The sequence below is a fragment of the Cornus florida genome, unplaced genomic scaffold (assembly GCF_030987335.1).
Source record: "Cornus florida cultivar Cherokee Brave unplaced genomic scaffold, ASM3098733v1 CherokeeBrave_3.0.0_Hap2_Chr10, whole genome shotgun sequence".
Classification (NCBI taxonomy): Eukaryota; Viridiplantae; Streptophyta; class Magnoliopsida; order Cornales; family Cornaceae; genus Cornus; species Cornus florida.
In genome coordinates, this window is record NW_026775580.1 from 82,592,552 (window position 1) to 82,617,037 (window position 24,486).

The 24,486-nt window shown below is 39.8% G+C and overlaps 1 pseudogene; it reads right to left on the reverse strand.

Moving 5' to 3' along the window:
• Positions 1 to 489: 489 nt before the first annotated feature.
• Positions 490 to 588, reverse strand: LOC132280618 (small nucleolar RNA R71; annotated as a pseudogene).
• Between the last annotated feature and the right edge of the window lie 23,898 nt (positions 589 to 24,486).

Below are 24,486 nucleotides of genomic sequence, written 5' to 3' on the forward strand. Positions count from 1 at the left end.
ACAACAATAAGGCCAAGTTCTATATGGAATGCCAAGGCCAATGTATGCTCCATAACCTCCCATCAACAATCAAGGAATTCAAAACCAAGGTGTTCATGTTGCACCTCAAGTAGCTAATCCACCTCTTGCTTTAAGAGACCATTATGTGCCTAATGAGTATAATGCACCTACATGTATCCAATTGCCTCCATTTAGAGCACATCATTATGAAATTAAGCCACAAACTATTCAAATGCTTCCTAACTATCATGGACTTCCAAGTGAAGAACCTTACAAGCATTTGGATGAGTTTCTTAAAGTATGTTCCACCGTAAAATATACGGACATGCCGGAAGAGGTTTTAAGACTCAAACTTTTTCCAATCACCTTAAAAGACAAGGCAAAGTATTGGTTTACCAATCTTAGGCCTTTTTCAATCACTTCTTGGGTATAAATGAAACAAGAGTTCTTGAAGAAGTACTATTCGGTTTCTAAGACCAATGCCATGAGGACCTCAATTCGAGAATTTTCACATGGGGATGGAGAAACGTTTCATGAGGCATGGGAATGCTTCAATGAATTGCTTAGGAAGTGTCCACATCATGACATGCCCAAATGGCAATTAGTTTAATACTTCTTTGAGAGCTTATCGGACAACCATAAGGGTATGGTTGATGCTTCCATGGGTGGCTCATACATTGATAAGCATAAGGATGACGTGTGGCATCTCTATGAGAGCATGAGTGAAAATTCTTTGCATAGAACACTATCATCCAAGAATGGTAGAAATTCACAAGGTAGGAAGAGTGTTGGCTTACATCAAGTCGACCATTCAAATGAAATAGCCGCCGAAATGAAGTCTTTATCTCAAATGTTTGATCAAACTTTGATTAACCAAAACTCGGCGAACCAAGTATCTTCCTTCCCTAACCATTCTCATCGTGCATTAAATGAAACATGTATGACTTGTTCTAGTGTTCTTCATTCTACTTCTCATTGTCCTCACGGACAAGTGCAAAGTGAACCTAATGAACAAGTCAATGCGGCCTTTGTGAACCAAGGGAACAATCCTTATGGTACTCATTATAATCCAAGTTGGAGGAATCATCCGAATTTCTCTTGAAAAAACCAAGGAGATGGCTCAAACCCTTCCCAAGGCGATTTTCAAGGGAAGTACATTCCACCTCCACTTCAAAACCAATGATACCAAGGTTATAGACCTTATCAATCACAAGGGAATTAATTTGCTAATTCTCATTTTCCCAACCAATCTTATTCCCAAGGTAATACTAGAAGTCCCGCCTTTGAAGAGAAAGTTTTGAATGCTTTGGGCACTTTAGAGGCTAACACTCAATTGTTTCATTCTCACTCTCAATCTATTGCAAAGCTAGAAACCTAAGTTGGGCAAATAGCAAGCACTCTCAATGTAAGAGAAAAGGGAAAGATGCCTATAAATGCCCCACCTAAGCAACAATGGGTTGTGGAAACCCATTCCTCATCGGAAGGCCACACCATTGAACATGTTAATGCGATGACTATCTTGTGGAGTGGTAGGACAGTGGACAATCAAGTTAGAATGTCTAATGAAGAGAGTGAACCGGTGTAGCCTCAAGATGTCACCCGTCCCGTTTCACATCCCATTCCTCCTTCATTGCATATACATGATCTTGTAAATGAGAAAGTTTTAAAAGATGTGTTTGGAAAAGAAGTTTTAAAAAATGATGTTAAAAAGGTTTTATTGAAAAATGATTTGAAAACTTCTTGTGTTGAAGAGAGTTCAAAAGAAAATTTTAAAAAAGTGTTTGAACCAAAGGTTCCATTTCCGGATGCCTTAAAAGGATCCATTTCAAAAGACAAGCAAAAGGCAAAAACCAATGAAATCATGGAAATGTTTAGGCAAATGAAAGTTAATCTTCCACTATTGGATACAATCAAGCAAATTCCGGCTTATGCTAAATTCTTGAAAGACTTGTGCACCCAAAAGCGGAAGAACAAAAGCCAAGCACCAAGAAAAGTGGTTTTGACCGAGCAAGTAAGCTCAATTTTGCAGCATAACACTCTTCCAAAGTTTAAGGACCCCAGTTCACCCACTACATCATGCATTATTGGTGATCATATCATTAATCGAGCACTTCTTGACTTAGGAGCAAGTGTTAACCTTCTTCCATACTCGGTTTATGTCAAATTGGGCTTAGGTGAATTGAAACCGACGTCGGTAGTTTTGCAACTTGCCGACCAATCCATTAAGAAGCCTAGGGGTATAATTGAGGATGTTTTGATAAAGATTGACAAATTCTTCTTCCCGGTTGATTTTGTTGTAATAGACACGGAACCGGTTCCCAATCTTAAAAGCCAAATTCCCGTTATCCTTGGCCGTCCTTTCTTGGCAACCGCTAATGCCAACATCAATTATAGGACGGGGATAATGAAGATCTCATTTGGCAACATGAAGGTGAAGTTGAATAACTTTAATCCCACACCCAATTCATTTGACAAATATGAAGGAGAAGTTAATGTTGTAGATGAATGTCATGATCTTCAATGCTAAGGAAATGAGCTTTTGTGTAAAACCAAAACTTTCAAAGGATCATCTTCAACCTTGCATTCTAAAAGTCTTATTTCAAACTCTTGCTTTGAAAGGGCATGGAAGCCCAAAGGTTGTAATTGCATAGACAAGGGACCAAAGACTTCTTTTGAGCTTAATCCAACAAGTTCTTCAAAGAACCATTTGTTGGGTGGAGTTCAAAGCATCTATCACCCCAACAAGGAGGGGATGCATTATAAGATCTTTGATCCGGGCTAAAAGATCCCAATGTCTTGCTAGAGACGTTAAAGACTAGCAAAAATATTCGTAGGGTGTCAAAACCCTATTCCTCCCCCATTTCGATCTTTCATTTCATTTCATTTCTTGCGAAGTCTAGATACTTGTTTTTGGTTCATATGCATTTCAAGGAACTTTGGTGAGGAATGCATAAGCTTTCATGTCATTATTGAGCATTCTGCATAGTTCGATCGATCTCAAACTTGAGTTCGATCGATCGAACTCTTCTCTGCATCCAACACTTAGAAAAATTTTCGACCTGCGGAAACCTGCATCCAAATCACCTCTCTGTCCCATCGTTCGAACCAACTCCAAGATCGATCAAAAGACCTTCGATCGATCCAACTTCCAAGTTCGATTGATCTCATGACTCAACACTTAGAAAAATTTTGAGCCTGCATCAACCTGTATATTTCAGCTCTCTGTCTGATCGTTCGAAACATTCCAAGATCGATCTGAAAATTCTTCAATCGATCCAACTTCCCAGTTCGATCGATCTCATGTTCCAACACTTAGCTAAATTTTTGAACCAAAAACCTGCATATTTTTGCTCTCTGTCTGATCGATCGAACTCTTGTTTCAAACGATCTCAATCTTTCTTTTTTTTTTTTTTTTTTTTTTTTTTTTTTTTTTTTTGTAACTTTATTTTGACTTTTCAAATTTTCAAAAATCCAAAAATATCTTCATTTTTATTTTATTTTATTTCATTTTACTTTATTTTATTACATTTTCAAAAATCCCAAAATATCTTAATTAATTTTTAATTATTAAGTGTTTATTCAACTTAATTTATAAAAAAAAAAACTTTGAAGAGAGTTCATCAAAGTTCGATCGATCACAGTTGAGTTCGATCGATCGAACTCTGTCGGGAATGTTTTTAAAAATAGAATCAAGGGTTCTTAAGATCGATCATTTAGATCGATCTCACCCTCTCTCAAACCCTAGACCCTCTCGTCGCCGTCACTGTGCATCATCATCTTCCCCTTTCTCCGGCAAGCCCTCCAATGTCATCAAGCTTCCCGAATCACTCTCTCTCTCATCTTGGTTTCATCTCTCCCTCCTCATCTCCAATTTTCTCTTCGGTTGAGGTAAGAACCGAGATCTACTTTGAAGCTTGATTTGATTTGATGCATACATGTTCTATATATTTGATTTAGGATGCTTAGATGATCGAATCCACCATTTTTGAAGCCTCGAAGCACTGTATTTCCATATATATATGTGTGTGTTGCTTCGTGTATATATACTTTGCATATTTTCGGATTTTGATCTTGTGATACCCCTCAGATCCGAGACACGGGTTGATCAGGCCCAGGCCCAAACCCGAGGGAATATCAAACAATTAAAGTATTTTAAAACGAACACAGATGACAAAAAGAACAATAAAGATAGAATAAAACTGAAAGAAACATTAATTATAAAATCTTCCATGTATAACTGAAAATTGAAACTCCAATCCTCCAAAACTTCAAGGTTACAACTTAGGAATCCACTGATGGACCCCTAACCAAAAGTTCAACTGAAACTGAAAACTGAAAATAGATAATGCAAGAAATATCGAGAGAAGTCCTACGTAATCAGATGAAGGTGAGACTGTCCTCGACAAGCACGATCAAGCTCTAAAGCTGGAACCGTCCTGTACCTGAAAAGAATAATGAAGGAGTGGGTCAGACCCACGAGCAAGTTCTAATCTAACTGCAATCCATACAGTGACCCGATACGCAGATACACCGTAGACACCTCATAATATCTATCTAGTCCACACGTATAAATATATCCACACTAAGGGACATTCACTAGTCTATAATAGGGGTCTCAACCTGAATAGAAGGTAACATGCGAATACGCACCCAAAGGTGGGCATGAGTACCTAGACCTAACAGGGTACACCTCAACCTATTATAACCAGCTACGCATCCACTGCATATACGCACCGTAACCAACGAGTCTGAGACTCAAGCTCAACTCGTGGTACCATAAACATATATATAAAGTCCGTCCAAATCCAGGGTAAGCAGTTCAACTATTTATTAAACTGACCTACAATAAACCAACTAGTTAGTCACTCAACTTATTCAGTTGATATGACTTAACTACCATCTGTTAATCCAGGAAGTCATCCAACTTGGTTACAGCTGATCTGACTTAGTCACAATTAGGATTCGATATCTTTTAATCCATTCCATTAATCCATTAGGTTAGGTTTATGCGTTTTGAGCTAAACCGTCCCTAGTATGTCACCGTCCCATACCGGTACATACAATCCTCCATATCCAGGTAAATTACAACATACATAACAGTTTAATAATTTACAGACCCAAAAACTACCATCCAAACAATTGGAGAAAAATATTTAAAGCTTCAGCAATTTAAATCTAAGCATTTAACCATATAGTTGCGGGAGACGATTTAACAAATCAACAACTAACATCCAGAGCATGCATAAACCAAATTTAATATGTCAGGGACTACATCATGCATGTGAATAGGTTAAATAATCCTATTATTATCCAATAAATTGCTAAAACAATTTCAGAAGATTGTTTAATATTTCGGCAACTTAAATCCAAGCATTAACCATATAGTTGCAGGAAACGATTTAATAATTCAGCAACTAGCCTCCTAAGCATGCATAGATCAAAATTAATAATTAAATGACCTTATCATGCACTTGAATGTATTCTAAAACAAGTTTTATAAACACATTATATTCCATCAAATTGCTGAAATTTAATTCGACAATTAATTCAGCTTCCATTTGTTAACAACATAGGAAGTGCATTAATTTTTACACTGTTTGTCCCGACAATTTAGAATTAAACTTTAATCAATTTAGGGTCTTAATAACACTCAAAATTCATTCCTTAATCCCTCTGTAAAGTTCCAAATTCACTCAAATAGTCTCCATGCTCCAACAGTGAACATAATACATAGAAAATTAAAAAAAACTTAAAATAAATCAAAAATAAAAAGGGAGCCTGCTCCAAAATTTGGAGCAGGCTCTTTTTAGAGCCTGGAGCCGGCTCTAAACATCATAGAGCCGGCTCTTTTAGATAGGGGAGCCGGCTCCTTCCATTGTGGAGCCGGCTCTCTCCTCTTTGAGAGCCTACCATCCGTCTGTTCTTCGTTTCAGTCCGTCTGTTCCTTCTCTGATCAAATCCTACTACTCTGTTGGTTTCAAAAACTAATCTTAGGAGTCTTAATTTAGTCTAGAAGTATTCCCCAAGATTGTTTACAATAATTTTGAAAGCAATTACAGAGTTTTATCAAGCCATTTAAACTAGTTTGCAACATCAGTTCTATCCCAACCCCTCTGTTCTTCCTCTAATTTAAATTTTAAGGTCTTAAATTACATCTAGTATCCATTCAGACCTTGGTTGATTTCAGTAAGGTTCAAAATAAAAATTAGAACAGTGGGACGTTACGCCAAAAACAAATAATAGAACACATACCTGACATAATGGTTTTACAGACAAATTTTCACGGTTAATAGATCCTCAAGTAAACATATACAAATCATGCATGGTTCAGTTAATGTCCAATTAATCCCCTAGAGGTTATCTAGGTGCACAGAACACAAGCCAAAGGGAAGGAGGAAGATAAGAACTTGCCTGTGATTTCAATTTTGAAATCCCTGTGTCGTCTCCAAGTTTTCCGGCAATTCTGAACGCCGCCAAGATTCCTATAACTCTGTCTCTAATCCTTACTTAACCTCCTTGGTCCCCTCTGTACAATTCCTCTTAAGCCTCACTCTGTTTTCCCACAACTACTCTTTGTTTCTCTCTCTGTATCTTTGGTACGTGAATAGGGTTTTTCCAACCCTTTATACAGATTATAACCGTATATATATAGGCGTAAAAATCATAAACCCTAATCCGTGTTTAATCAGAGACAGAGCCCTAATTCTAAACCTAGTCGGTCCATGAAACTATCTCTGTTACGGCTTACCTATACGTGAAATTCCAACCCCAAAGTTAACTGTAACTTAAAACAGAAATAAATGAAAAAAAAAAACAATTAAATAATTAAATCCACTTAACTAATTAATTCCAATTAAATAATTAAAAACACTTAAACAATAAAATGCCAATTAAATAATAAAAGATAACTTAATTCAATTTAAAACACATGATACATATGTAAACAATTAAATCAAATCAATAAATAAAAATAATTAAACCAAATAATCACGCAAAAATACAATAAAAATAATAAATAAATGCTAAGACTATCCTTTTAAAATTAGGGGTATTACATTCTTCCCCCCTAACAAAAGGAATTCCGTCCTCGGAATTCGCCCTTACCTGCTTCCAATATTTCAGGAAACTGCGAGTGAATGACATCCTCCCGTTCCCAAGTGGACTCGGCCTCATTGTGATGACTCCACTGCACATGAACCAAAGGGATAACCTTATTGCGAAGGATTTGATCCCGACGATCGACAATACAACATGGTGGCTCCAAATAAGTTGCATCCGGCTGCAACTCAATCTCCCCAACATCGATATGCTGATACCGATCCTCATCTCGCAGAAATTTCTGCAACATGGACACATGGAATACGTTGTGTACGCGATCCAAATTATCCGACAGTGCCAACCGATAAGCAACAGCTCCAACTCGATCCGTAATCATGAATGGACCGACAAACCGTGGGGACAACTTCCCTTTCTTCCCAAAGCGCATAACACCCTTCATAGGAGATACTTTGAGAAGAACCTGATCCCCAACCCGAAATTCCAAAGCACGAGTACGACGATCAGCATAGCTCTTCTGCCTACTTTGGGCAGTACGCACGCGATCTCGAATAAGAGCAATCTTTTCAGAGGTATCCTTGATGAACTCAGGACCTAAGAATCGATTCTCTCCAACCTCTATCCAACAAACAGGTGATCGACACGGTCGACTGTATAACGCCTCAAAAGGTGCCATCCCAATAGTCTTCTAGAAACTATTATTATAAGCAAACTCCACAAGTGGCAAATATTCCTCCCAGTGGCCCTTGAAATCCAGGACACACGACCAAAACATATCTTCCATAATCTGATTCACCCTCTCAGTTTGTCCGTCAGTCTGAGGATGATAAGCAGTACTAAGGTATAACTCCGTACCTAAAGCCTGCTGAAAACTCTTCCAAAATCCAGATACAAAGCTCGAATCCCTGTCCGATATAATAGACAATGGAATGCCATGTAGCTTCACAATCTCTGAAATGTAAAGCCTCGCTAACTGCTCCGAAGTGTAGTCAGTGCAAATAGGCAAGAAATGAGCTGACTTGGTCAACCTATCCACAATGACCCATACAGAATTATGCCCCTTGAAAGAATTTGGCAACCCTTCCACAAAATCCATAAATATGCTCTCCCATTTCCACTTCGGAATTGGTAGTGACTGTAGAGCTCCTGGTGGCCTCTGATGATCAATCTTAATCATCTGACAAGTACTACACTGAGAAACAAAAAGAGCAATGTCCCTCTTCATACCTGCCCACCAAAACTGCCACTTCATATCCTGATACATCTTATCGCCTCCTGGATGAACAGAGAACTCAGAGTGGTGAGTCTCAGTCATCACATCCTTCCTCAAATTATCAGCAGAAGGTACCACTAACCGTCCCTTGTACCTTAAACCTCCATCAGCCGCAACATAGTAGAATGGAACCTCTCCGAAAGCTATCTCTGCGACCTTGTCGACACACTGCTGATCGGTGAGTTGTGCTTGTAAAACCTTGCGAATGATGGAAGGTGTAACCACCATGCAAGCCATAAAAGCATCCGATAACTCATCCACACTCTTCAAAGCATTCCACTTGACCGGTCCTCTTTTACAAGGGTCGCGATACCAAGTCAAGCTTGAAAGTTGTGTGTGAATTTAGGAGGTGGCCAAGTTTTACATTTATAGAAAACCACTACTACCTTTCTCTATGTAAAATATAGATAGGGCGAGTAGGGATCGTCCCAAGGGATTTGATGGTGTATCGAATTGTGAAACTATGGTAATTAGGGTTAGTAGGTCGAGTGATCACACAATTAGTTGGTTGGTTGATTAAGCTAAATTGAATTCAACTAAATAAAATAATATGAGGTAAACAAGAGAGAGAGAGGTCTTGGGGTGTAGAGATCACCACCAAGTAATACTTTTCTATACTACTAACAAGTGATCAATTGAGGGTAATGGATGTGTTGCAATATGATAAGGGTGTGTGTGCATTAGGTTGATTCAATTGGCAAGGATGACAAATCAAGCAAGTATTGTCTAAACATCATGTGAAGAGCACAATATATCTAAACAATAGAGCATATATTGTCTAGACAACATGGGGATAGCACAATAGATCAAAACAAGTCATTAATCCTTCATTAAGCTCACAATCCACATGCAACACAATGTTAGAGGAATATGCCATTTGGACTCACAAGCATGGAACATCAAACATCAAGAGTAGATTGTCCTCCCATCTAACATTACACTACCACTACACTAAATCTACACTACTAGAATGAAAATAAAGCTATCTAGACTAGGGGAGAGGCACAAACCATTAAGAATAGGCATAAACCATCAAATGAACCAAAATAGCATTCATTAAGCATATCATCTTGATAATCTCTAGATCTATAGCATCAATACACATAGACATGCATCAAAAACACTAAATCTAGAGATAAGCACATGAATATCCTACTCTAGCATACATAAACATATGGATAGAATAGAATAGTCAATTGGAAGCATTAAACCATACAAACCATGAAATAATCAAGATTTATATATACATGAATATCAAGATGTATCATACAACACTAATCCCTCAATAATACACAAGATTAGAGTATAGAAAGCATGTTTGGGGCTAACTCTAGCCCCAAAAAGATGTTTAGCCACTCATGGTAGTGATGATCCAACCCTCAAGGGCTAACTCCCTGGCTGCTCCTTGTTGGTGAAGATCTCCTCCAATGGTTGCTCTAGCTTCCTCCCTTCTTCCTCTCCAAGAATAACCTCCAAGATGATTTTCAATGTGTGACAAGAGACTCTAGAGCCTTTTACAAAAAGTGTATCATATTCCTTATATAGGTAGGTCAAATACACCCTATGATGAGCTGTGGTCGTGCAAGGCATATTCTCCAATGATTGGATGAAGGACGGAATAAATGAGCTGGACTTTAACTTTTTCTCGCTGGAGGAAGTTCGATTGATCGAACCTTAACTTGGATCAATCGAAGATGGGTTTGATTGATCGAACTGCATCTTGGATCGATCGAAGTGGTCTGACTCCTCCGGATAAGGACAAGGATGAGATATTTCGAAGATATTTATAGGGAAAAGGACAAAAGTGGTTGGTAGGCGTACAGCTGTGGATAAGATCCATCATTTGAATAGGACAAAATAGGGTTCGATCGATCGAAGGTGATGTTCGATCGATCGAACTTGGAATTTCAGCAAAGGCCAAGGTTGGATCTATCGAGAAGTACTGTGATCGATCATAGATGTTCGATCGATCGAACTCTAAGTTGGATCGATCGAACTTTTCAGCTGCACAACTTAATTCCTTTTTGCTCCTTTCTTTCTCCACTTTGCTCCCCTCCTTTGGTTTATCTCAGGATTGCTTCAATTAAGCTCTTATTTGGCTGAGTTAGCTCAATTTTGGGATTAGTGCCTGAAAATATAAATAACACGTAATAAGTCTAAAACGGCAAAGTAAGATAGATAAAGGTACTAGAATGCTTAAGCTTAACGGGTTTAAATGCGCACTTTTCAGTGCTCATCACACCCCTAAACTTAAATATTGCTAGTCCCTAGCAATGAACTAAGAAGTAAAGGAATGAAATGAACAACTAAACAAGTATAAACTAGAAAGCAAGTAAAATGATAACACCATTTTCGTAGGGAATACGATTGCATTTAGCATATGCAACAAGCCTTTTAAACCCCTAGGTTACCCCTAGTGGACGAGTAAAGTCTCGTGAGGGTTTCCAGAAATGATACCCACAAACATTAAGCTCATTCTTTCAAAAGAGGCACCAATATTGCAAACAAGCATTGGGAGAAAACTACCTCAAGTATGCAATTTTTCAATCGTTTCCAAGCAATCTTCCAAAATCTCAACATCAAACAAGCAAGCATGGTCCTCCACACATCAAGAAAATGATCATGAAAATCGAAACAAGTCTAGAATCCATGTGAGAGGTCCGGCATCAAGTGTGTTGCTATCTTAGCCAACTAGAGAAGTAATCACATCCTTACCCTCAAACTAGCACACAAATCTAGTACCGATCATTAAGATAAAAGAGTGGACCTTTTATTAAAGCTTTATTGTTCTAGGTGCACTTATTCTTTTCACTCTTTTTCTTTTTCTTTTTTTATTTTTATTTTTTTTTATTGAGGATCAAAGATGGAAGTATTGTGCAATGTGTTGATCTCTTAAGCTTTCTAGAAGATTCATGTAGCGAGCTTTAGGTCAATGACTCCCAAACCAGATGGCTTTAGGGCATTAGGTGTTAAGACACCCCTACGGACTTACAAACTCAAATCAACTAGGCTACAAATCAAGACAACAGCCATCTAATCATTTCCTACTTCTCACCTTTTGGGAGAAGTCCTCACTTTTATTACTTTTGCAACCTTTTTTTTTTTTTTTTTTTTTTTTTTTTTTTCTGAAATAATCAATTAGTAACCTAGAGTTTGGGCCCTCCACCTTTCGGCGCGAAAAGTTCACTGCTTAATGAGGCAAGAATCCCGGCTACTCAATGAAAAGGGGTTGTTGTCCACCTTTATCAAGAATGAAAGCTTTCAATGCACTACTAGCCCAATTGGGATATAACCAATTCAATAATCAACAAAGCATGTACCCCACAAATGAATGCTAGCATGCGCCGGTGCTAGTGTAGAATCCTAGAATGAATCTCAAAACAATCACAAATTCAGGATAATGTGGACCACAAATGCAAGCAAGATATCAATCTTTTGAAAAATTTACTCCTAAATGGCATCCTCAAGGCATACAAGGAGTATTGGACTCTCAAGTCAAGCAATTTTTAAATTTTAAGCAATATAGTCCTCAAAAGATCAAAATCATAGCTAGAAATGGACCAAGTATAGAAATATCCCTCAAATACACAAGACATGCTCAAAATTTGAATTTTAAAGCAACACTGAAATATACACCAATACACCCAAACTTAAACTGCACATTATCCTCAATGTGTGAAGAGAACAAAGGAAAGAGTATACCAGTGCTTTAGACATGAATGATCGGGATAGAAGTATCCAAAGTGGGTGGCATGGCCCCCCCAAACTTGGGATAAACTGTGGTCTTGAAAAGTTTGCACTCGGATAAACTCATTAGATAACAAGATAGGATAATCAGTGCACAGTGGACATGCAAGTGTAAAATGGGACAAATAGAGAATAGAGAGAGAGGTGTAAGAGTGGTCCTGAAAAATTGGGCAGCACTCTCTCACTGAAGTGACTGTGGTGTACCTGATGGAGTCAAACATACAAATATGAGATACTAAGAGACATCCATAATTAAAAAGCAATATATAGAGAATATAAAGTGCAGGTACATCAATAAAATAATAAAGCCGACAGACCGGCCGCAAAGTATAATACAGTAACAGTGACAGTATAATACAGATCCAGAATAAAAGAAATGAAAGCATAGAACAACTGGAAGTGGAGTCTCAGGAGGCCTGATCGTGAAGATCTGCAGTGGCTGGAGGTGCAGGTGCAGGGAGTCGGCTGGAGAGATCAGCAAAGCAAGCCATGACATCCGCCCTGAAAGAGGTAAACTCAGCTCGGTGGGCAGTGATGTCGGCTCGCATGGCTGCTACGTCCTCCTCTAGTGTCTGCAAGCGTGCTCCGAATCCGGGAGTGGGAACTGAAGACTCAGGCAGAGATGCCTCTGAAGAAGACTCCTGAACTCGCTCCTGAGCAGCGGCTCGATCACTGGTATCATCGGCATCAGCATCATCTGCAGCATCGGCATACTCCTCCGCAGGTCGCTCCAGGTCAATGTCCATGCGATCGGTAGCCGGACCAACTGATGCGTCGTCCGCTGCGATATCTGCTGCTGCTGGAGGTGCCGGCTATGCCTGGGCTGCCTCCTCCTCCTCTAGTTCAGCTGCTGCCTCTACAGCTGGCTCCTAAAGACTCCGAATAAGAGCATTGTAGCTCTTATTCCAGTCGCTCCTCCTATAGAAGCTGGACCGTGCAAGGGGGTCCTCATTTGGGGGCACTCTGTAGCGCTGGTCAAGAAGGATCTGCGTGATGAGGTGTCCGAAGGGCAGGACCTTGGACCGCTTAGGGTCCTTCCTGGAAATGAAAGAATCATACAGCAACTTCATCACGCTCCAGATGAGGACTGGGATAGATACCCAGCAGCCCGTGTAAAAAGCGTAAAGAGCTGTTAAGTAGTCATGACGCCTCTGGATCTTATGGCCCGCCATGTAAAGAGAACTGTGTCGATGAACCAGAGGTCATCAGACAAGAAGGTCCTGGTGGCGAATGTCTGACCACCGGCATGATGGCCTGTCAAGGAGACAGCCATGTCAGAAAATGAAGGCCTATGCAGCCTCGGGTATGTTTCTGCAAGCTCAGGTGGACACCGGTGTGGGCATCGGCAAGCACGGGCCAGAGTGTCAACTGTGATGATAATCTCGTGGCCGTCCAGTGTAGTGATCATTTCCGCGGTAGATCGTGGTGAGGGCCGGAGATGCTGAAAGAATAGCCGCACCAGTCACGGGTATACTAGGCCGGTGACTCGGGCAAAGATGGCTGAGAGGCCCCGCTGCATGATATCCTGATAGCCAGACCGGGTCAGGATAGACTCGGAGAAGTACTCAGTATCGAAGTACGACTCCTGAGCCACGGTCATGGCTGCATATCTCGGCAGCAACTGGTCACGGCGCTGAGCCGGTAGAGGTGGCTGCGGTGATGGCATGGCGGCTGCATCTGCCTGATGGCGCACAGGAGAAGGTGATGGTGTGAAGGCTGGAGGAGCCTGGGATGTAGATGGCACGTGGTCAGCTCCCTCCTCAGCCTCGTGGGATGGGGACTGAGGGGGAGTAGCCTGTGCAGGTTCCTCCTGAGCATGAGATGGCTCTACAACGATCTCTATCCTGGGCCGTATATGTCTGCGGGGTCGCTGTGGTCCCGAAGATCGCTTGGCTACTGTCTTGAACCGCGGAGGCATGATCTGTAAAAAAGACAAGAAAATTTCAATATATAAGTCTGTGCCAGATATATAAGAATTTAAATGCATAATAGAAACATGTATGTCAAATAAGATAGACAAAATATGGATGACATGAATCTATGATAATGATGAAATGTGAATCATGCTAAGCAATGTAGGTACAAAATGCATCCAACGTGGAATATCACAGGCATTGTGCATATAAAGATAGCATGAAGACGACACAAGATGAATGGAGTGTGTATGTGTGATCTTTGAAAGTTCGATTGATCGAACTTTAAGTTCGATCGATCACAGAAATTTTCGATCGGTCGAAGTGAAAAATGTTCAAAAGTTGGATCGATCGAAGTGAATTGGATCAATCCAACACTTGGATTGATCGAAGCATGAAAGTGCACAAGATTGGATCGATCGAAGGTAGTGAAATAAAGTTCACTACTTCGATCGATCGAACTGTGCGAATGCCGAATCTGAAAAGTCGCAGATCTGTGAGATCTATAGCACGAGGCCCACACAAACATGTTTGTGGGCCCATCTACACACCAAACATCCAATCCTCAACACCCAAACACTCCCCAAATGCCAAATCAAATAAAAAATCCCCAATTTTGGTTCGGCCTAATGCATGTGTGTATATGTATATCATAATCATGAAATTGATGCTTCAAAATGGATAATTAATACGCATACAACATAAATCAATATAGAAAATCATGAATCATGCATCGATTAAACTTTTAAATCAAGAAATGGCTCGCGATTTACCTCAAAACCGAGAGGGATGAGATGAGGGAGAGGGGGCGAAGCCGCGGTGAAAATAAGGCTCTACCTTGCCGGAATTGGCTCGCCGGAGATGAGAAAGATGATTGTGTTGGGTTTTTGCCGGATTAGGATGAGATTGAGAGAAGAGGGAGACTAGGGTTCGGTTTCCTTTTGAAGTTGGATCGATCCAAAGTGATCGATCCAACTCGGTTATATTTTAAAAACATGATATGCAGAGTTCGATCGATCGAAGATGGAGTTCGATCGATCGAACTTAGGTCTCCACTCTTAATGGCATTTTTTTGAAATTTTGGATTTTTTTTTTTTTTTAAATAAATTTTGAAAAATCAAAGGAAATTAAATTAATGAGATGCAAATTTCGATCGATCGAAGAAAGATTTCGATCGATCGAAGAGGATAAAGAATGTACAAGTTTAAGGGTTCAAGAGTTGACACGTGTTGGAACCTTGGATCGATCGAACTTGGAATTCGATCGATCGAACATGAAAAATTTTGAAAAGTCCCGAGAGCATGCATTTTGGAATTTGGATGCAGGTCCAAAATTTTTCTAAGTGTTGGGACTCATGATCGATCGAACCACATGTTGGATCGATCGAAAGGTAGTTCGATCGATCGAAATGGTTTACGATCGATCGAACTTTTAAAAATTTGGAGATCCCGAGAGCATGCATTTTGGAATTTGGATGCAGGTCCAAAATTTTTCTAAGTGTTGGGTGCAAAATGAGAGTTGGATCGATCGAGTCCATAGTTGGATCGATCGAACCAAAGTTTGATCGATCGAACCAAAACTTGGATCGATCAAAATTATGCCTAAATGCTCAAAATGACTTGAATGTTCATGCAATCCCTTACTCAGTTCCTTCCAATGTATATGAACCACAAAAACAGTATCTAGACTTCGCAAGAATCAAAATGCAAGATAGAAATGAGGGAGGAATAGGGTTTTGACATCCTACGAATTTCGGTGCTAGTCTTTAACGTCTCTAGCAAGACCTAGGGTTCTTTTAACCCGGATCAAAGATCTTGCAATGCATCCCCTCCTTTTTGGGATGAGAGATGTTTCGAGTCACTCCCAACAAATGGTTCTTAGAAGAACTTGTTGGGGTAAACTCAAAAGACGTCTTGAGTTCCTTGTCAAAACTTTCTTTGGGCTTCCACGCCCCTTCACAACAAGAGTTCGAAATCACTTTTCTTGCATGCAATGCTGAAGATGAAGATGAAGGCTTTGAAACATTGTTCATGCACAAAAGCTCATTCCTTTCACAAGCAAGATCATGATATTCCTCTACCACATTAACCTCTTCCTCATATTTGTCAAATGGATTGGGTGTGGGGTTAAAGATGTTCAACTTCACTCTCATGTGCCCAAAAGAAATCTTCATTATCCCCGTCCTACAATTTATGTTGGCATTTGAGATTGCCAAGAAAGGACGGCCAAGGATAACCGAAATTTGGTTCTTTGGATTGGGCACCGGTTCCGTGTCAATGACGACAAAGTCAACCGGGAAGAAGAACTTATCAATCTTAATCAACACATCCTCAATTATCCCCCTAGGCTTCTTAATGGATCGGTCGGCAAGTTGTAAAACCACCGACGTCGGTTTCAATTCACTTAGGCCCAATTTGACATAAACCGAATAGGGAAGAAGGTTAACACTAGCCCCTAAGTCAAGAAGTGCCCGGTTGATGACATGTTCACCAATGACACAAGATGTTGTAGGTGCACCGGGGTCCTTAAACTTTGGCAAAGTGTTGTGTTGTAGAATGGAACTCACTTGTTCGGTTAAGACCACCTTTTTTGATGTTTGGCTCTTGTTCTTCCGCTTTTGGGTGCATAAGTCCTTCAAGAATTTGGCATAAGCCGGAATTTGCTTAATTGCATCCAAAAGTGGAAGATTGACTGTGACTTGCCTAAACACATCCATTATCTCATTGTTCTTGGTCTTTTGCCTTTCTTTTGAAATGGACCCTTTCAAGGCGTCCGGAAATGGAGCTTTTTCAAAAACTCTTTCAGCATTTTCTTTCAAAGAATTTTCAGCATTGGACTTGTTTGATTCATTGGATTTCAAATCACTTTTCAAAGAAGAATCATGAATAACATTTTTCAAAAAACTTTTCTCAAACACATTTTTCAACACTGTTTTCAATGAATCTCTTTGGAAATCATCTTTCAACTCACAATTTGAGGGCTTCTCATTCTCAAGATCATGCACATGCAATGAAGGAGGAATAGTGTGTGGAATGGGACGGGTGACAACTTGAGGTTGTACCGGTTCACTCTCTTCATTAGGCATTCTAACTTGATTGTCTACTATCCTACCACTTCTCAAGGTTGTTACCGCATTGACATGCTCAACATTATGCCCTTCCAATGAGGATTTGGTTTCTACAACACATTGTTGTTTGATTGGGGCATTCATGTGCATCTTTCCCTTCTCTCTAGCATTAAGTGTTTCAGCTATTTGCCCTACTTAGGTTTCTAGCTTGGCAATTGATTGAGAATGAGAATGCAACAATTGAGTATTTGCTTCTAGAGTGCTCAAAGCATTTAAAACCTTTTCCTCAAAAGCGAAACCTCTAGAATTTCCTTGAGAATATGATTGGTTAGGAAAAGGAGAACTAGCAAATTGATTTCCTTGTGAGTTATATGGTCTTGAACCTTGGGATCCTTGGTTTTGAAGTGGAGGTGGAATGTATTTCCCTTGAAAACTGCCTTGGGAAGAGTTCGAGCCCTCCCCTTGGTTTTTCCAAGAAAAATTAGGATGATTCCTCCAACCGGGATTGTAATGGTTACCATAAGGATTGTTCCCTTGGTTCACAAATGTTGCATTAACTTGCTCAATGGGTTCATTTTGAATTTGTCCATGAGGACAATTAGAAGTAGAAGGAAGAACACTAGAACAAGTCATACATGATTCATTTTGAGCTCTAGGAGAATGGTTAGGAAAGGAAGACACTTGATTCGCCAAGTTTTGATTGATCAATTGATCAAACTTTTGAGATAAAGACTTCATCTCGGCGGTTATATCATTTGAGTGGTCAACTTGATGCAAGCCAACACTCTTCCTACCTTGAGAATTTCTACCATTCCTAGATGACAATGTTCTATGCAAAGAGTTTTCACTCATGCTCTCATAAAGACGCCACACGTCTTCCTCTTGCCGGTCTATATAAGAACCTCCCATTGAAGCATCAACCATGCCTTTATAATTGTCCGATAAGCTTTCAAAAAAGAATTGGACCAATTGCCATTTAGGCATGTCATGGTGAGGATACTTCCTAAGCAATTCATTGAAGCGTTCTCATGCCTCGTGGAAAGTTTCTCCCTCCCCATGTGTGAATTCCCTAATGGCGGTTCTCATAGCATTGGTCTTCAAAACCGGATAGTACTTTTTCAAAAATTCTTGTTGCATTTCTGCCCAAGAAGTTATAGAAAAAGGCCTAAGGTTGTTAAACCAATACTTCGCCTTATCTTTAAGGGTGAATGGAAAAAGTTTCAGCCTTAAAACTTCTTCCGGCATGTCCGTGTATCGAACGGTAGAACAAACTTCAAGAAACTCATCCAAATGCTTGTAAGGTTCTTCACTAGGAAGTCCATAAAAGTTAGGTAGCATTTGGATAGTTTGTGCTTTAATCTCATAATGGTGTGCTCTAAATGGTGGCAATTGAATGCATGTGGGTGCATTATACTCATTAGGCACATAGTGATCTCTCAATGAGAGTGGTGGATTAGCAACTTGAGGTGCAACATGGACACCTTGGTTATATTGAGCTTGATTAATGATGGGGGGTTGTGGTGCATACATTGGCCTTGGAATTCCCATTGGAATTTGGCCTTGTTGTTGAGGAGGTTGATGAATGTATGGCCTAGGCATGCCTAATGGAACTTGCATATTATTATTTTGCACATTAGGGTGAAGGATGCCTTGTTGGTCTATGTGACCAAGGTCTTCAACATGATCATCATTGAGAGCGTCCATTGGTAGATTGGTTCTATGTGAACTTCCTCTTCTCCTTGGATTCCTAATAGTGGATTCTAAATGCAAATCAAGAGGGACAAGAGTAGGTCTCAATGAATGACGACCATGCATGCACAATGCAACACGAATAAGCAACTTTTTCAACAATGCAATTAAAATTCATAGCCACAATTTTTAAATGCAATGTATGTCAAATAAATGCCTCCACGTGGGCCCCCGATTTAACTAAGGAGATTGAGTAAGAAGGTCTCATAATAGTCCTTTAGCACTTCAACTCCAAATTTAAAAGCTTAGCTTAGCAATTTTACTTAGCAATTTTTCATTTTAAGCATTTTTCCTTTGCTTTGCTTTGCTCCTTAGCTTGGAATTTCTTTGCTAGCTCCTTGCTCAATGCACCTTGTTAATGAAGAACAAACTTAATAAGTAATCAAAAATAGAAAATAAAAAGAAAGTAAAGACACGATCAAAAGAGTACTAATCCTAATTGAATTTCACAATTCGACGTTGCTAATTTAAAATCCCCGGCAATGGCGCCAAAAACTGACCGGTCCTCTTTTATAAGGGTCGCGATACCAAGTCAAGCTTGAAAGTTGTGTGTGAATTTAGGAGGTGGCCAAGTTTTACATTTATAGAAAGCCACTACTACCTTTCTCTATATAAAATATAGATAGGGCGAGTAGGGATCATCCCAAGGGATTTGATGGTGTATCGAATTGTGAAACTATGGTAATTAGGGTTAGTAGGTCGAATGATCACACAATTAGTTGGTTGGTTGATTAAGCTAAATTGAATTCAACTAAATAAAATAATATGAGGTAAACAAGAGAGAGAGAGGTCTTGGGGTGTAGAGATCACCACCAAGCAATACTTTTCTATACTACTAACAAGTGATCAATTGAGGGTAATGGATGTGTTGCAATATGATAAGGGTGTGTGTGCATTAGGTTGATTCAATTGGCAAGGATGACAAATCAAGCAAGTATTGTCTAAACATCATGTGAAGAGCACAATATATCTAAACAATAGAGCATATATTGTCTAGACAACATGGGGATAACACAATAGATCAAAACAAGTCATTAATCCTTCATTAAGCTCACAATCCACATGCAACACAATGTTAGAGGAATATGCCATTTGGACTCACAAGCATGGAACATCAAACATCAAGAGTAGATTGTCCTCCCATCTAACATTACACTACCACTACACTAAATCTACACTACTAGAATGAAAATAAAGCTATCTAGACTAGGGGAGAGGCACAAACCATCAAGAATAGGCATAAACCATCAAATGAACCAAAATAGCATTCATTAAGCATATCATCTTGATAATCTCTAGATCTATAGCATCAATACACATAGACATGCATCAAAAACACTAAATCTAGAGATAAGCACATGAATATCCTACTCTAGCATACATAGACATATGGATAGAATAGAATAGTCAATTGGAAGCATTAAACCATACAAACCATGAAATAATCAAGATTTATATTGATAAGCGCTGAATACTGTATATTTAAGCGCCCTAAATTGCATTAGTTAAGTCCGTTGTTTGTTTAATTAAGTAGATTATCTTCATTTGTGTGTATGTATATATTTTCAGGTCCATTTGCCAAAAAAGGAGCAAAATCAAGGCTTTGTGGAGTTTTGGCCATCAAAAGGCACAAGGCTGAATTTCTGGCAGCAGTGGATCCTGAACTTTGCTCGCCATTTTGACCTTCCTAACTCAAGAACTGGACTTCCCTCATAACATAAAAGATTTAGAGCTCTGAATCAGCTTTCCAAATCTTCAAACGGTTTGTCATTCGGAGCTTGGAGCAGAGAGTTATGGCCTTGTTACCAGAGGCGCGCAGAACTGCCTGGCAGCAATGAAATTCTGCCTTGATCTTCATTTTCGACCAACTATCCTTGAGAATTGGATCTCCACCAAAACATAAAATATTTAGAGCTCTGAATTAGCTTTCTAAATCTTCAAACGGTTCATCATTCGGAGTTTGGAGTGCAAAGTTATGGCTGTTTAACCAAAGTAGGTCTGGGCGGAGCAAGTGAAGCATGGGCATTTTTACACTAAATTCGAGTGCTCGAGGCCTTGCTTAGAGTGCTCGAATTTTGGGCAGAATGCCCTTCGGAAATGGCTCATTTCAGCCCATTTGCACCTTGGTTTCTTCACTTTGCTTTCCTCTTTAATGAAGTGGTTGGAGATGTTGGTTGGTGACCTTTTGGTGGTAGATAAGGCAAGGAAGGCCACACATATCATTATCCCATATTCTACAAGATTAGAGGGGAGAGAAGAGAGCAAGGGAAGGAGAGTTCTTGGAGCAAGAAAGGGGAGCTCGAAAATGGAGATGAGGATCAAGCTTCTTCTTCAATCTAGGGCCACCATGGGTAACTAAACCCTCTTCTAGGGAGGTGATGAAGCCTCCCCTTTTGCTTATGTTCTAGATTAGGATCTATTTTGGGGATTAAGATGTATCATTTTTGGTCTTTTCATAATCTAGAGCATATTACTTCTTGTAATGAATTCTAATGTTTATAAATGATTGTTGTAAGTGATTTATCTTGTCTTAGATGGTTTCTTGTAGTAATCATAATGCTTGCTTCTTCATGGTGACAATGGAGATAGGATTATGAATAATTTTCAAGGCATGTTGATAGAGAAAATGGATAGTCCATTGCTTAGGAACTTCCTTTGATGGGTTATGCTAGTTTCTTACCTCATGTGCTTTATCATTTGATTACAAACTTGATAGTTCTTGCTTGAGTGAGTATGTTGAAGGCTACACTTTAGTTTAGGTAGCTCAAATGTATTAATTTTTGAGAGATTATTCTTGTTTAATGATTTAATGAACTTCTCTAAGGGTATATGGTAATCTAGTGTTGCTATATATTCCGTGACCATTTTATACATTGTACTTCCCCAATTTAGCCTTAATCTAGCATGGACTTAGGGTGTAGTGTGGATTCATCTCCCTAGTCTTTTCTACTTGTATCTCACTCCTTTAATTTCCTTGTAATTTATTGTTTTATGCACTTCAATTACTAGCTTAGTGACAAACACACAAACCCTTTATAAACCCCTCATCACTCTATAAGGATTCTAGACGCTTAGGTTGCCTTAAACTAGCGCAGTCCCAGTGGTTCGACTTACCCGACCAATAGCCCTATTTTACAATGATTCGTGCTATTGCGAAGGTTGATGTATAGTTGATCAACCGATCATATATATACATGAATATCAAGATGTATCATACAACACTAATCCTTCAATAATACACAAGATTAGAGTATAGAAAGCATGCTTGGGGCTAACTCTAGCCCCAAGAAGATGTCTAGCCACTCATGGTAGTAATGATCCAACCCTCAAGGGCTAACTCCAATGGTTGCTCTAGCTTTCTCCCTTCTTCCTCTCCAAGAATAGCCTCCAAGATGATTTTCAATGTGTGACAAGAGACTCTAGAGCCTTTTACAAAAAGTGTATCATATTCCTGATATAGGTAGGTCAAATACACCCTATGATGAGCTGTGGTCGTGCAAGGCATATTCTCCAATGATTGGATGAAGGACGGAATAAATGAGCTGGACTTTAACTTTTTCTCGCTGGAGGAAGTTCGATCGATCGAACCTTAACTTGGATCGATCGAAGATGGGTTCGATCGATCGAACTGCATCTTGGATTGATCGAAGTGGTCTGACTCCTCTGGATAAGGACAAGGCTGAGATATTTCGAAGATATTTATGGGGAAAAGGACAAAAGTGGTTGGTAGGCGTACAACTGTGGATAAGATCCATCATTTGAATAGGACAAAATAGGGTTCGATCGATCGAAGGTGATGTTCGATCGATCAAACTTGGAATTTCAGCAAAGGCCAAGGTTGGATCTATCGAGAAGTACTGTGATCGATCATAGATGTTCGATCGATCGAACTCTAAGTTGGATCGATCGAACTTTTCAGCTACACAACTTAATTCCTTTTTGCTCATTTCTTTCTCCACTTTGCTCCCTCCTTTGGTTTATCTCAGGATTGCTTCAATTAAGCTCTTATTTGGCTGAGTTAGCTCAATTTTGGGATTAGTGCCTGAAAATATAAATAACACGTAATAAGTCTAAAACGGCAAAGTAAGATAGATAAAGGTACTAGAATGCTTAAGCTTAACGGGTTTAAATGCGCACTTTTCAGTGCTCATCACCACTCAGTAGTGAATAGAGCAGAAAGACTACCAACAGGTCGGCGGCTGAGTGCATCTGCCACCACATTCGCTTTCCCTGGATGGTACTGTATAGAAAAATGATAGTCTTTTACAAACTCCAACCATCTGCGCTGTCTCATATTCAGCTCCCGCTAAGTGAACAAGTACTGCAGACTCTTGTGATCACTGAATAATCTGAAGGACTCACCCAACAGATAATGCCTCCAAATACGCAAGGCAAAGACCACTGCTGCCAACTCCAAATCATGTGTTGGATAATTAAGCTCATGAGGCTTAAGTTTTCGAGATCCATAAGAAATCGGTCACTCCTCCTGGATCAATACACATCCAAGACCCTGCAACGAAGCATCCGTGTAAACAAGATACTCTATCCCGCTCTGCGGAGTAGCCAGAACCGGTGCAGAAGTCAGCTTCCTTTTCAACTCATCAAAAGCTCGCTGACAGTGTTCATCCCACACGAACTATACACCCTTTTTGGTCAGACGAGTGAGTGGTCCTGCTATCTTGGAGAACCCCTGGATGAATCTCCTGTAATATCCTGCCAGACTGAGAAAACTCCAAATCTCAGTAGGTGACGTAGGCTGTCCCTACTCAACCACCGCTAAAACCTTGGCTGGATCCACTGCTATCCCCTTTTCTGACACCACGTGACCCAGAAATTTCACCTCCCACTGCCAAAATTCACACTTCTCGAACTTGGCATATAACTGATGCTCACGGAGCGTCTACAAGACTATGCGAAGATGTCTAGCATGATCGTCCTCCGACCGAGAATAGATTAAGATGTCATCAATAAAGACAATAACAAACTGATCCAAATAAGCCCGGAAGACTCTATTCATCAAGTCCATGAACACTGCAGGTGCATTAGTTGTCCCAAACGGCATAACACGAAACTCATAAGAACCATATCTCGTGAGAAACGCTGTTTTAGGAACATCCTGCTCCCTAACCCTCAGCTGATGATACCCAGAACGCAGATCAATCTTGGAGAAATATGTGGCTCCCATTAACTGATCAAACAAGTCATCAATCCTGGGCAAAGGATACTTGTTACGAATCGTAACCTTGTTCAACTCCCTGTAATCTATACACAGACGAAGCGAACCATCCTTCTTTTTTACAAACAGAACCGGTGCTCCCCAAGGTGATGTACTCCTACGAATAAAACCCTGGCTGAGTAACTGCTGAATTTGATCCCTCAGTTCTCTCATCTCCACTGGTGCCATCCTATAGGGTGCCCTAGCAATAGGCGCAGTGCCTGGAGCTAAGTCTATCACAAAATCAATCTCTCGACTAGGTGGCAACCCTGGAATCTCCTGAAATACATCCGGGAAATCCTGTACAATTGGTATGTTATCCAATGATACAGTAATCCCCTCATCCTTTTTCTCCTCCACATGAAACAAATAGGTGCTACCGCCTCCTTTAGAACGTGGCATAGCTACTACATACATATCCTGACCAGGTATGGTAAAAATAATAGATCTATCAAAACAATCAACT